This window comes from Bufo gargarizans, chromosome 2, assembly GCF_014858855.1.
Source record: "Bufo gargarizans isolate SCDJY-AF-19 chromosome 2, ASM1485885v1, whole genome shotgun sequence".
NCBI classification, from domain to species: domain Eukaryota; kingdom Metazoa; phylum Chordata; class Amphibia; order Anura; family Bufonidae; genus Bufo; species Bufo gargarizans.
Window position 1 is genome coordinate 300680322 of NC_058081.1, and position 13921 is coordinate 300694242.

The window sequence follows — 13921 nt, forward strand, 5'->3', positions numbered from 1 at the left end:
ATAAGATCTTGTGGCGGTTTTTGGTTGAGGCAGATTCATACATACGAGACTCTGCAGATTTTTTGGAGTGACTGAAACATCTGAGGATTCCAGTTAGTATGCTGATGTCCTATGACGTGGTCTCTCTGTACATGTCCATTGCACATAAGAAGAGAGTTATAGCAGTGGGAGATGTGCTGCGAGGAACCAAATAAAACACTACTTGCTGTGACTTTTTGGTGGAACTCTTAGGGATCATACTTTGCAAAAACTAGTTCCTTTTCCAGGGCACATTCTACAAACAATGTCGCGGACCGCACTTATACAAACATAGATGAACTCGAAAGAGAGGGATCACGTCTATATATCACCACACAGTGGACATATCCTATGTTGGTGGGGATATATAGATGACATATTCACTATATGGACAGACATGGAGGCCAACTTGGAGTTAAACACCTTTGACAATGAGCTGCAGTTCACCATGACACAATCAAGGTCAGAGCTACAATTCTTGGACTACTGGTACAGAAACAAGACACCACAATCAATATAATCTCTTTGTCAAGGGAACAGATAGATAGGAACAGCCTACTACACTACAAGGGTTTCCATCCCAAACACATGATAAGGTCACTACCCAAATCACAATTTACAATAGTGAGGAGGATAGCAATTGACAAAACTGTTTGCAAAGTAAGACCTAATGAGATGTCAGAAATTAAGCTTCCTAGATTGTATACTGAGTAGATGCAGGGTACAGGCTTGTGATATGTTAGAGCATAGTGTACAGAGGGCAGAACATAGAAAACCAAATAGTATTCCATTTGTGAGCACTGTTACCGCAATGTTAGCAGTAAAGTAGATGATACAGTATACTTAAGAAAAATTGGGATTTTGTCAAGAGGTTCTCTACAAATAGCTGAACTGAATGTGAGCTCCATGATGGTGTACAAATGAGCAAAAAATCTACTGGACAAATTGGTAAGGTTTGATGCTGGTCCAGCAAACTGACAGATACAGTTGGGTCTTACGACTAAGATGGAAGGCAATTCCCCATGCCTTCATTGCTGTCACTGTCACTATACAGAAGGAAGACATGTTCTCACACCCCAGGACGTGGAATAAATAATCCGTCAAGAGATACTACACATGCCAGATGAGTTATGTAGTATACACATTACAATGCCCATGTGGATAACTGTATGTAGATGAAACTACAAACACATTCAAAGAGAGGATTGGGCAGCATAAACCTAAAATCCGAACCAAAGCCTTGGAGCTACCAGTACCGAAGCATTTTGACGAACTTCAACATGATGTAAGCCAACTATGGTACAAGATCATCAATCATGTTCCCCAATTAAGACGTGGAGGTAACAGGGAAAACATAGTTAAGAAGAAAGAATTAAAGTGGATCTACGAACTGGATACTTACTTCCCAAGGACATGAACATTGACTTTGCCTTGACCCCTTTCTTCTGAGTGATGTAGAGATATTCATTGCTATATTATTTATGGGGTTTTGTTTTGCTTCAAGGTGGTCATTTATTACTAAATTATTATTATTTAGTTTAACTTTTTTTCCCCACAGAAATTGACTTTTGCATCACGCTCAACTCTATGGGGTGGTAAGAACCTCCATGTACATAACAAGCCTGTTAATGTCAGAGACCTACTAACATTTTGTTATGTCTGTGATGAAACTGCCCTAAATTAGGGCATTTAAGATACACTCTGGTGTTCCAAATCAATGTACCCCCCCCAGAGGTTAATATCCATGCGTGGCTGAGAGACTAGACACTGACACAGAAGTTGGTTAAAGCAATCTCTAACTTTTATTACATGGGGTATACTGTGGCGAAACCAACCTCGCCACTGGGTTTTGGAGAGGGCTGTTTAAAAGCCTCTTGCCTCAGGATTATGGCCCATAGTAACTTTAAAGGAGAAAACAGACCGGCCGCACAGCTTAAATCTTTCTGTAGAATTGTATTTTATGTTGTTATGCGTTCAGTTAAATTGTATGTTATGTGAGGGCACCCAGATAGCTAATATTATTGTATTCATGTATTCTGAGTGCCATTCACCTAATGATATGCACTCAGACTTGAGCTATCTGGGGATATGTTAAATGTCTGTGTTTGCTGTGGGGGTGTGCCATTGTGTGTTTGGGTGGTGATTCCTGTCCTGTTGTCTCCACGTGTGTATTGGTGATCTCCCCTTTGTCCTGAGAGATAATTGGATTGTCTTCGGTCGTCTCCCAGGCAGAGAGGAGGAAACCATGATGCATTGTGGGGATATGTTGTATCTGTTCTGTGTCGCAATCTCCCTTCTGGTCCTCTAGGGGGCGGGAACGATTGGTTGCTGTATTTGCATTGTGTGTGTTGTGAATTACTGATTGGTTGGATTTCAAAACCCTGTGGGCAGTACTATGTTTGGTTTTTATCAATAAAAGAGGCTGTACTTGAAGTACAGTCAGAGCACTGCTTGACCCTCAACACGGAGCCTTGTCTCGTTATTGGGGGGATTCCCTGTATGCTGTTGGAGACTGATTGCCAGGAGTGTAAGCTGACGGATACGCTTTTCCTGTTCGTCTGACTGACAGCTATTTGCGAGGTTCCAGTTTGGAGTGCTATTTTGTATCCAGTTTGGGAGGTTGGTGTTCTGCAGTAGCTGTGCCTGTCTCTCAGAAAGGGGCATATCGCCTAAACGGATTTTAAACCCTTGTCTGCTGAAACGGTGCCGTTACAATACGTATATACATCTTCAGAAGAGGGCAGTGCTCACTGAGGCTAAAACATTGTTTCATTGGTCAAAAAGGAAGAAGAGATAAGAGAGAGGAGATAGCACCCTGGCTTCTGCCCACTGGGTCCTACTTTGGAATGTGAACTAATGTAAACATCTGGTTATCATCGCCATTTTGTAATGGAGTTTATTCTAACAAGAATACTGCCTACGTCATATGTGACACTTCAAAGAGGTGCTTCTCTATACGCAGTGAATAATATATACATATCATCGAGCCATATGATTGGCTTACACATTCCACCACACTCTATGGGACACCTGTAGAAAGATGAGAAAGCAGACACCTCTCACAGCACAGCCCTTTGCCCCCCCCTCTCTTCTCTTGGAAGTAGAAAAGGTTAACTCATTACAATCCTAGATATACAAAATATAGAATAAAATTCGCACATCTTTAACAACTGACAGTATGAATTGTGATAGGAGGTGCTTTGATACTAGGAGTGTAGACATTACACATGAGAGTCAGGGTTAACCATTTATAGTGCATTAATTTATATATCATTATGGCAATGTTTACCCTACATCTGATTGCTTTGGGGTATACAGTGGCGGAAATAATTATTTGACCCCTCACTGATTTTGTAAGTTTGTCCAATGACAAAGAAATGAAAAGTCTCAGAACAGTATCATTTCAATGGTAGGTTTATTGTAACAGTGGCAGATAGCACATCAAAAGGAAAATCGAAAAAATAACTTTAAATAAAAGATAGCAACTGATTTGCATTTCATTGAGTGAAATAAGTATTTGAAACCCCTACCAACCATTAAGAGTTCTGGCTCCCACAGAGTGGTTAGACACTTCTACTCAATTAGTCACCCTCATTAAGGACACCTGTTTTAACTAGTCACCTGTATAAAAGACACCTGTCCACAGAATCAATCAATCAAGCAGACTCCAAACTCTCCAACATGGGAAAGACCAAAGAGCTGTCCAAGGATGTCAGAGACAAAATTGTAGACAATGGTTCTGAGAAAGGTGAAAAAGCATCCTAGAACTACACGGGAGGAGTTAGTTAATGACCTCAAATTAGCAGGGACCACAGTCACCAAGAAAACCATTGGAAACACATTACACCGCAATGGATTAAAATCCTGCAGGGCTCGCAAGGTCCCCCTGCTCAGGAAGGCACATGTGCAGGCCCGTCTGAAGTTTGCCAATGAACACCTGAATGATTCAGAGAGTGACTGGGAGAAGGTGCTGTGGTCTGATGAGACCAAAATAGAGCTCTTTGGCATTAACTCAACTCGCTGTGTTTGGAGGAAGAAAAATGCTGCCTATGACCCCCAAAACACCGTCCCCACCGTCAAGCATGGGGGTGGAAACATTTTGCTTTGGGGGTGTTTTTCTGCTAAGGGCACAGGACAACTTATTCGCATAAACGGGAAAATGGACGGAGCCATGTATCGTGAAATCCTGAGCGACAACCTCCTTCCCTCTGCCAGGAAACTGAAAATGGGTCGTGGATGGGTGTTCCAGCACGACAATGACCCAAAACATACAGCAAAGGCAACAAAGGAGTGGCTCAAGAAGAAGCACATTAAGGTCATGGAGTGGCCTAGTCAGTCTCCGGACCTTAATCCAATCGAAAACCTATGGAGGGAGCTCAAGCTCAGAGTTGCACAGAGACAGCCTCGAAACCTTAGGGATTTAGAGATGATCTGCAAAGAGGAGTGGACCAACATTCCTCCTAAAATGTGCGCAAACTTGGTCATCAATTACAAGAAACGTTTGACCTCTGTGCTTGCAAACAAGGATTTTTCCACCAAGTATTAAGTCTTTTTTTGTTAGAGGGTTCAAATACTTATTTCACTCAATGAAATGCAAATCAGTTGCTATCTTTTATTTAAAGTTATTTTTTCGATTTTCCTTTTGATGTGCTATCTGCCACTGTTACAATAAACCTACCATTGAAATGATACTGTTCTGAGACTTTTCATTTCTTTGTCATTGGACAAACTTACAAAATCAGTGAGGGGTCAAATAATTATTTCCTCCACTGTATGTGCCTATGACCTTCACTAAAGACACAACATTATCCTGTATTTTGTGATTTTACATATGCCACAGCGCCACCATAACACGCCTGCCATAATTCTCCCTGACTGTGGAGTGTAGTCTTTTTACCTACGATCTCCCTGATGACAACTCCCCCACGTGAGCACCTGTTTGAGTGTCGAGTTACCATGGCTGCTTTATGTCTCAGAAGCACATGACTAAACCCACCAACAACACAGCGAAGTCTGCAGCCAAACACAGACAGCCTTGACATGCGCACAGAGTGTGCATAGACTGTATGATGAGTGTACTTCCAAACCCTCACACTCCTACACATGTCTTCACCTCTGGACTACAACAGGAGGAACCATGTGCCTAGGGGTCAGACAGTATACCCATCAGGGCACAGGTAATGGACTCTGACAATTGTATATCACTACTGCATTTGTGGTGATACACATACAGTATATATGGTCTCTAATTGACATAGTTGCTTCATGATTTCTCTACAAATGGTTAGTGTCAACCTTCAATTTATTGCACTGTGATACACTTCCTGGTTCACGCTTGTGACATCACAGCATGTAATTGGACTGTCATTTATGGAGTAAAATAATACTTTCCATCACTCTTTCTGGGTGCTGCCTTTATTCTTTTGTTTGCATATATAAAGCCAGCTCTTGGGGCTATCTCAAAACACAGCCACTGTAAATAACCAGCGGCTAGTTAGCATGAAATCTAAAACTCTTTTACCCCCTCATAGTTTTGCCAGAGCAGGGCTCTGGCTTTGAGAAAAGGGCATAACAGTTCAGCAGCAGTGCGAAGAAGAGCTGTTTTAACTTCCTCATACCATATAGAGATATGGGGCTGATCTTGTTTGACAGTGGAAGCTTTAAAGGTGTTGTCCAAGTTATATTTATTGATGACCTATCCACAGGATAGGTCATCAATATCAGATTGGTGGGGATCCGGCACCCCAGCCGATCAGCTGTTAGAAGAGAAGGCGCGCACCGTGCCAGCGCTGCCTCCTCTTCATTGTTTACCTGCTCGCTGTTGCGTCTGCAGCGGTGAGCAGGTGTTATTACACCCAAGCTATTCCATTAATTTCAATGGTACCGATTGCTCCTATAGCTATCCGTACCATTGAAATGAATGGGATGGCTTGGGTGTAATTACACCTGCTCACCGCTGCAGATGCAACGGCAAGCAGGTAAACAATGAAGAGGAGGGTGTCGGACCCCCGCCAATCTGATATTGATGACCTATCCTCAGTCCTGAGGATAGGTCATCAATAAATATAACTTGGACAACCCCTTTAACCACTTCAACCCCGCTAGCTAAAACCCCCTTAATGACCAGGCCACTTTTTACACTTCTGCACTACACTACTTTCACAGTTTATCGCTCAGTCATGCAACTTACCACCCAAATGAATTTTACCTCCTTTTCTTCTCACTAATAGAGCTTTCATTTGGGGTGGTATTTTATTGCTGCTGACATTTTTACGATTTTTTTGCAAAAACATCCATATATAAATTTTTCACCAAACTTATTGTTCTACATGTCTTTGATAAAAAAAAAATGTTTGGGCAAAAGAAAAAATGGTTTGGGTAAAAGTTATAGCGTTTACACACTATGGTACAAAAATGTGAATTTCTGCTTTTTGAAACAGCTCTGACTTTCTGAGCACCTGTCATGTTTCCTGAGGTTCTACAATGCCCAAACAGTAGAAAACCCCCACAAATGACCCCATTTCGGAAAGTAGACACCCTAAGGTATTCGCTGATGGGCATAGTGAGTTCATAGAACTTTTTATTTTTTGTCACAAGTTAGCGGAAAATGATGATTTTTTTTCCTTACAAAGTCTCATATTCCACTAACTTGCGACAAAAAATTAAAAATTCTAGGAACTCGCCATGCCCCTCACGGAATACCTTGGGGTGTCTTCTTTCCAAAATGTAGTCACTTGTGGCGTAGTTATACTGCCCTGGCAATTTAGGGGCCCAAATATGTGAGAAGTACTTTGCAATCAAAATGTGTAAAAAATGGCCTGCGAAATCCGAAAGGTGCACTTTGGAATATGTGCCCCTTTGCCCACCTTGGCTGCAAAAAAGTGTCACACATCTGGTATCGCTGTACTCAGGAGAAGTTGGGGAATGTGTTTTGGGGTGTCATTTTACATATACCCTTGCTGGGTGAGAGAAATATCTTGGCAAAATACAACTTTTCCCATTTTTTTATACAAAGTTGGCATTTGACCAAGATATTTGTCTCACCCAGCATGGGTATATGTAAAATGACACCCCAAAACACATTTCCCAGCTTCTCCTGAGTACGGCGATACCACATGTGTGACACTTTTGCGCATCTAGGCTGCAAAAGTGCCCAAATTCCTTTTAGGAGGGCATTTTTAGACATTTGGATCCCAGACTTCTTCTCATGCTTTAGGGCCCCTAAAAAGCCAGGGCAGTATAAATACCCCACATGTGACCCCACTTTGGAAAGAAGACACCCAAGGTATTCAAAGAGGGGCATGGCGAGTTCATAGAAATGTATTTTTTTGGCATAAGTTAGCGGAAATTGATTTTTTTTTGTTTTTTCTCACAAAGTCTCACTTTCTGCTAACGTAGGACAAAAATTTCAATCTTTCATGGACTCAATATGCCCCTCAGCGAATACCTTGGGGTGTCTTCTTTCCAAAATGGGATCAGTTGTGGGGTGTTTGTACTGCCCTGGCATTTGAGGGTCTCCGCAATCATTACATGTATGGCCAGCATTAGGAGTTTCTGCTATTCTCCTTATATTGAGCATACAGGTAATGAGATTTTTTTTTCCGTTCAGCCTCTGGGCTGAAAGAAAAAAATGAACGGCACAGATTTCTTCATTCGCATCGATCAATGTGGATAAAAAAATCTCTGCCAAAAAAAAAAAAGGAGGGGAAAGGCGTCTGCCAGGACATAGGAGCTCCGCCCAATATCCATACCCACTTAGCTCGCATGCCCTGGCAAACCAGATTTCTCTATTCACATCAATCGATGTGGATGAATAAATCATTGCCGGGAATTTTAATTTTTTTTATATACAAAGTGTTTGCCACAGCATAGGAACGCCGCCTCCTCCTCAGCTCATATGCCTTGGCAAACGTATCTGTTACTGCAGAGTAGAAATCTCAGTCTTGCAGCGCCGCATACACCGACTTGCGTGTAATCTGACAGCAGCGCAATGCTTCTGTCAGAATGCGCATCAGTGCTGCAGCTAGTCGATCGGTTGGTCCACCTGAAAGGTAAAAAAAAAAAGAAAAAACCAGGCCGCAACGCAATTATTTTATTAACTTTGGAACAGAACATATAAACTTTAACTTTTTGAACTAAACATTAACCTTTTTGCTTACTGGTGTTTTATTTTTATTTATTTTTTACCTTTATTGAACAAACCTCTCCTTCCCCATGGGTCAATGTGCAAAGCGCAAATTGCCCAAAGATGTGGCGAAGTGCGTTTTGCACTTTGTCCCAGGTGAAAGGAGACGTTTGCAGCAGCTGTGAGTGAATGGGCCCTAATAGCCCTGTGTGCCTGTCCTGGTGAGATGATCCCTATGCTAGGTGTACCTGTGTGTGGTACTTCCGGAAACACTCCCCGAAGCATAGGGCAGGGTGGTCAGGACAGTCAGGACAGAAATAGCGGGTGTCACGCCTTATTCCACTCCTGCTACAGACACAACATCTTTTTCGGGGTGACGGTTGGGTTGAGGTATCAGCAACGACATTGGGGAAATGTCGCTCGTGTAGACGGCTAACTACACTGGTGGATGGGGCCACGGAACCTCCTGGGTACAGGAGGCTCTCGATGATCTCTTCCTGAAATTTGAGGAAGGATCGTGTTCTCCCAGCCTTACTGTAGAGAACAAAACTATTATACAGAGCCAATTGAATCAAATATACAGACACCTTCTTATACCAGCATCTGGTTCCACGGGAAACTAAATACGGAGACAACATCTGGTCATTGAAGTCCACCCCTCCCATGTGAAGGTTATAGTCGTGGACTGAGAGGGGCTTTTCAATGACACGGGTTGCTCGCTCAATTTGTATTGTCGTGTCTGCGTGAATGGAGGAGAGCATGTAAACGTCACGCTTGTCTCTCCATTTCACTGCGAGCAGTTCTTCGTTACACTGTGCGGCCCTCTGCCCCCTTGCAAGACGGGTGCTAACGAGCCGTTGGGGGAAGCCTGCGCGACTAGGCGCCAATCCATTCTAGAAACAAATGCCTAAAGAGGGCCACACTTGGGTAGAAATTGTCCACATAAAGATGGTACCCCTTGCCAAATAAGGGTGACACCAAGTCCCAGACTATCTTCCCACTGCTCCCCAGGTAGTCAGGGCAACCGACTGGCTCCAGGGTCTGATTTTTTCCCTCATAGACACAAAATTTGTGGGTATAGCCTGTGGCCCTTTCACAGAGCTTATACAATTTGACCCCATACCAGGCGCGCTTGCTTGGGATGTATTGTTTGAAGCCAAGGCGCCCGGTAAAATGTATCAGGGACTCGTCTACGCAGATGTTTTGCTCTGGGGTATACAAATCTGCAAATTTCTGGTTGAAATGGTCTATGAGGGGCCGAATTTTGTGGAGGCCGGTCAAAAGCAGGGTGGCCTCTGGGACGGGAGACGGTGTTGTCACTAAAGTGCAGGAAATGCAGGATGGTCTCAAATCGTGTCCTGAACATAGCAACAGAGAACATGGGCATGTGATGAATTGGGTTCGTGGACCAATATGACCGCAATTCATGCTTTTTAGTTAGACCCATGTTGAGGAGAAGGCCCAAAAAAAATTTAATTTCAGAAACTTGGACTGGTTTCCACCGGAAAGGCTGGGAATAAAAGCTTCCCGGGTTAGCGGTTATAAATTGTGTTGCATACCGATTTGTCTCTGCCACAACTAAGTCTAAAAGCTCCGCATTCAAGAACAGCTCAAAAAATACCAGGGCCGAACCGATCTGAGCTGTCTCAACCCGAACTCCAGACTGGGCGGTAATAGGGGGAACTACAGGTGCGGCTGAAGTTGGGGACTGCCAATCAGGGTTTGCCAGCACCTCAGGGATTCTAGGGGCTCTACGGGCACGTCTTTGCGGTGGCTGCGACGGGGTCACTACTGCACGTGCCACCATACCAGCTTCAACTGCCCTTCTGGTGCTCGCTACTTCACCATGTTCTACGGCAGTGCTGGTACTAGGTCCAGGAAGGGCTGCGCTGCTGGTGTATGCCTCACCACGTAATCCGACAGCACCAGCCCCACTCTGCTGCTCTTGAAGCGGATCCTGCGCAACCTGCGGTCTAGCAACACGGGGCCGGGTACGCCTGGTGCTATCAGGGACCTCAGCCTCCTCGTCCGAACTTTGGGTCAGAGAGCCACTGCTTTCTACAGGTTCATATTCTGACCCGCTAGATTCATCAGATGAGGGTTCCCATTCCTCATCCGACTGGGTCAGAAGCCTGTAGGCCTCTTCAGAAGAATACCCCCTGTTTGACATTTGGGCAACTAAATTTAGGGGTATTCCCTGAGACTACTCAAGAAAAAAAAGCAAGCCTGTCTTACAAATGGGAGGCTAGCAAAGTACCGGAGGCCGCTGCGGTTGATAAAAAATATCAAAACTTATTTTTTTATCGCTGCAGCGCGTGTAAAGTGAATGTGCAGTGATCAAAATAAATATTTTTTGTCACTGCGGTGGGGCGGGCGTGGGTGAACGCACGTGTGGGCGACCGATCAGGCCTGATCGGGCAAACACTGCGTTTTGGGTGGACGGGCGAACTAAAGTGACACTAATACAATTATAGATCTGACCGTGATCAGTTTTGATCACTTCCAGATACTATAAAAGTACAAATGCTGATTAGCGATACACTAATCAGCGAATAACGGACTGCGGTGCGGTGGGCTGGGTGCTAACTGATCCCTAAACTACCTAACCAAGGGGCCTAAACTATACCTAAAACCTAAGGCCTCTTTCACACGGGCGTCATGTTTTTTGCCCGGATAAGAGGCGGGTGCGTTGCGGGAAAATGCGCGATTTTTCCGCGCGAGTGCAAAACATTGTCATGCGTTTTGCACTCGCGTGAGAAAAATCGCGCATGTTTGGTACCCAAACCCGAACTTCTTCACAGAAGTTCGGGCTTGGGATTGATGTTCTGAAGATTGTATTATTTTCCCTTATAACATGGTTATAAGGGAAAATAATAGCATTCTGAATACAGAATGCTTAGTATAATAGTGCTGGAAGGGTTAAAAATAATAAAAAAGTTAACTCACCTTCTCCTCTTGTTAGCGTAGATCCCGGTCTGTTCTTTAGCTGTGGACTGAATGACCTGAGGTGATGTCAGATCACATGCTCCAATCACATGGTCCATCACCATGGTGATGGAGCATGTGATCTGACGTCATCAAAGGTCCTTCAGCCCACAGCTAAAGAACAGACCGGCCTCTACGCGAACAAGAGGAGAAGGTGAGTTAACTTTTTTATTATTTTTAACCCTTCCAGCACTATTATACTATGCATTCTGTATTCAGAATGCTATTATTTTCCCTTATAACCATGTTATAAGGGAAAATAATACAGTGAATAGACTGTCACCTAGAACCCATGCGTGAAAATCGCACCACATCCGCACTTGCTTGCGGATGCATGCGATTTTCACGCAACCCCATTCATTTCTATAGGGCCTGCGTTACGTGAAAAACGCACAAAGAGGAGCATGCTGCGATTTTCACGCAACGCATAAGTGATGCGTGAAAATCACCGCTCGTGTGCACAGCCCCATAGAAATGAATGGGTCAGGATTCAGTGCGGGTGCAATGCGTTCACCGCACGCATCGCACCCGCACGGAAAACTCGCCCGTGTGAAAGGGGCCTAACGGTCAATACCAGTGAGAAAAAAAAGTGACAGTTTGCACTGATCACTTTTTTCCTTTCACTAGTGATTGACAGGGGTGATCAAAGGGTTAATTGGGGTTCCGGGGGGTGATCTGGGGCTAGTATGTGGTGTTTGGTGTACTCACTGTGTAGCCTGCTCCTCTGCTATATCCAACCGACGAAAAGGACCAGCAGAGGAGCAGGGCAGCCATATAACAGATCATATTTACAAATATGATCTGCTATCTGGCTTGTCATTGGTTTTTTTAAAAATCAGCAACCTGCCAGCCGCGATCATTGGCTGGGAGGTTGCTGACGAAATGCTCCTTGACGAAATGCCGGCCCGCGATGCGCATGCGCGGGCCGGCTGTGACCGAAATCTCGCGTCTCGCGAGATGACGCACGGATGCGTCCAGGAGGAATAAATCAACCACCTCCCGGACGCATCCGTGCGTTATGCGGTCGGGAGGTAGTTAATATAAAACCAGACCCACAGCATTATCTCCTGTACTTCAGGAGATATAGCTGTTCAAAATCTATTTATCTATCTAACATATCTAGAGTAGAATACTCATTAAAGGGGTTGTTTCACTTCAGCAAATAGCATTTGTTATGTAGAGAATGTTGATACAAGGCACTTACTAGTGTATTGTGATTAGGTATATTGCTTCTTTTGCTGGCTGGATTTATTTTTCCATTACATTATATGCTGCTTATTTCCATGGTTACGGCCACTCAGCAATCCAGTACACTATAGAAAAAAGCACCAACCTATGTGAGCCCTCATGGTCCAGACAACCAGAAAGGCTAGCTCTTTTTTCTAAACCACCTCTGCTGGATTGTAGAGTGGCCATAACCATGGAAACGAGCAGTGTATAATGTGATGGAAAATTGAATCCAGCAAAGGAGGCAATATGGATAATAACAATATATTAGTAAGTATATTAACTTTCTCTACATGATAAATGCCACTTTCTCAAGTGATACAACTCCCTTTAAATTCTTTAGCATATACATTTGCACACTGAATAAATGAATTACTTTATTACATTATCTCTCTGACCCTCATGCAATTTTTTCTTTTATTCCCTATAAAACCTAATACTACGTTTTTAAACTATCTTTCTTTAACTCTGTGTTTTGTGTTATGCTATTTAAATGGCTATTGTTATACATAGAAAAGGTTGCCTCTGGATGTTAGAATCGGAAAACCATAGTAATTAAGCTTTATGATACTGAAAAAGTCATTGAAATTAGTTGTTAAGAAAGGAAATGTGAGCAACACAAAGAATGAAACTGAGGTTTTAATTTCTACCAGAACTGAGTACAAGTAGACCTTGAAAAAAAAAAAAAAAAAAAGTCAGAAGAACAAAATCTGCGTAAGTACGCAAGTTTAAATTTCTGATAAGTTTAATGCTTGGCCGGATGCTACATGCTGATTTGAACCCTATGAATCACATAAATTATAGCATTGTAATGCTGAAAAAGATTCACTATAATTTTTCTGCTTAAAGGTTATGCTTTTGGAAACCTGAGAAGCATTTAGTAAAAATTACCTTCTGAAAGTGAGCATTTATTAGGTGCAAAAGGTGCAGTGTCTTTTTAAGTAATAATGAGGGAAGACAAAGCTCCAGCTGTCTGTGATAATTGGACTGTCAAGAGAAAGTAGAGAATATCAAATTAAAAAGAGAAAAAAAAAAGAAAAGCTGACAGGCCAAACAAAGTCTTGGATTATCTAAGACAGTACTGTATATTCTTAATACAATAACCATTAAAGATATATATTTTATTGCATGAGCTTTCTAAATGTCAATGTAATGGAATTTGCCTAAAAGGTTGAACAATATTTAAAAAGCCAACTAACCTTAAAACTCTCTTATTTTTTTTAATACTATTTTTATATAAAATAAAATGTGATCAATGAATAATAATGTATGGGACTTCCTTATGTTGCTGGACACTATTTCTAACTTCCACAGTAAAATTAAATGTTAGTTTTCCTGTATTGAAAGCTGAGCTTATGATGCAGTGTACAATGGAAGAAATTTGTTTTGCTCTTATTTTTGGCCATTTACCAACCTTCATGTGCATACTTTTTTATTTCTATGTCCATTTATACTTAACTCAGATAATTTTTTTTAGCATTTCTTCCTTCTTGTGTTTTAATACAGTATTGAGTAGATTCATTTTATATGTAAATGTGTTCAAAGGTAGACTTACAGTGTTTCAAC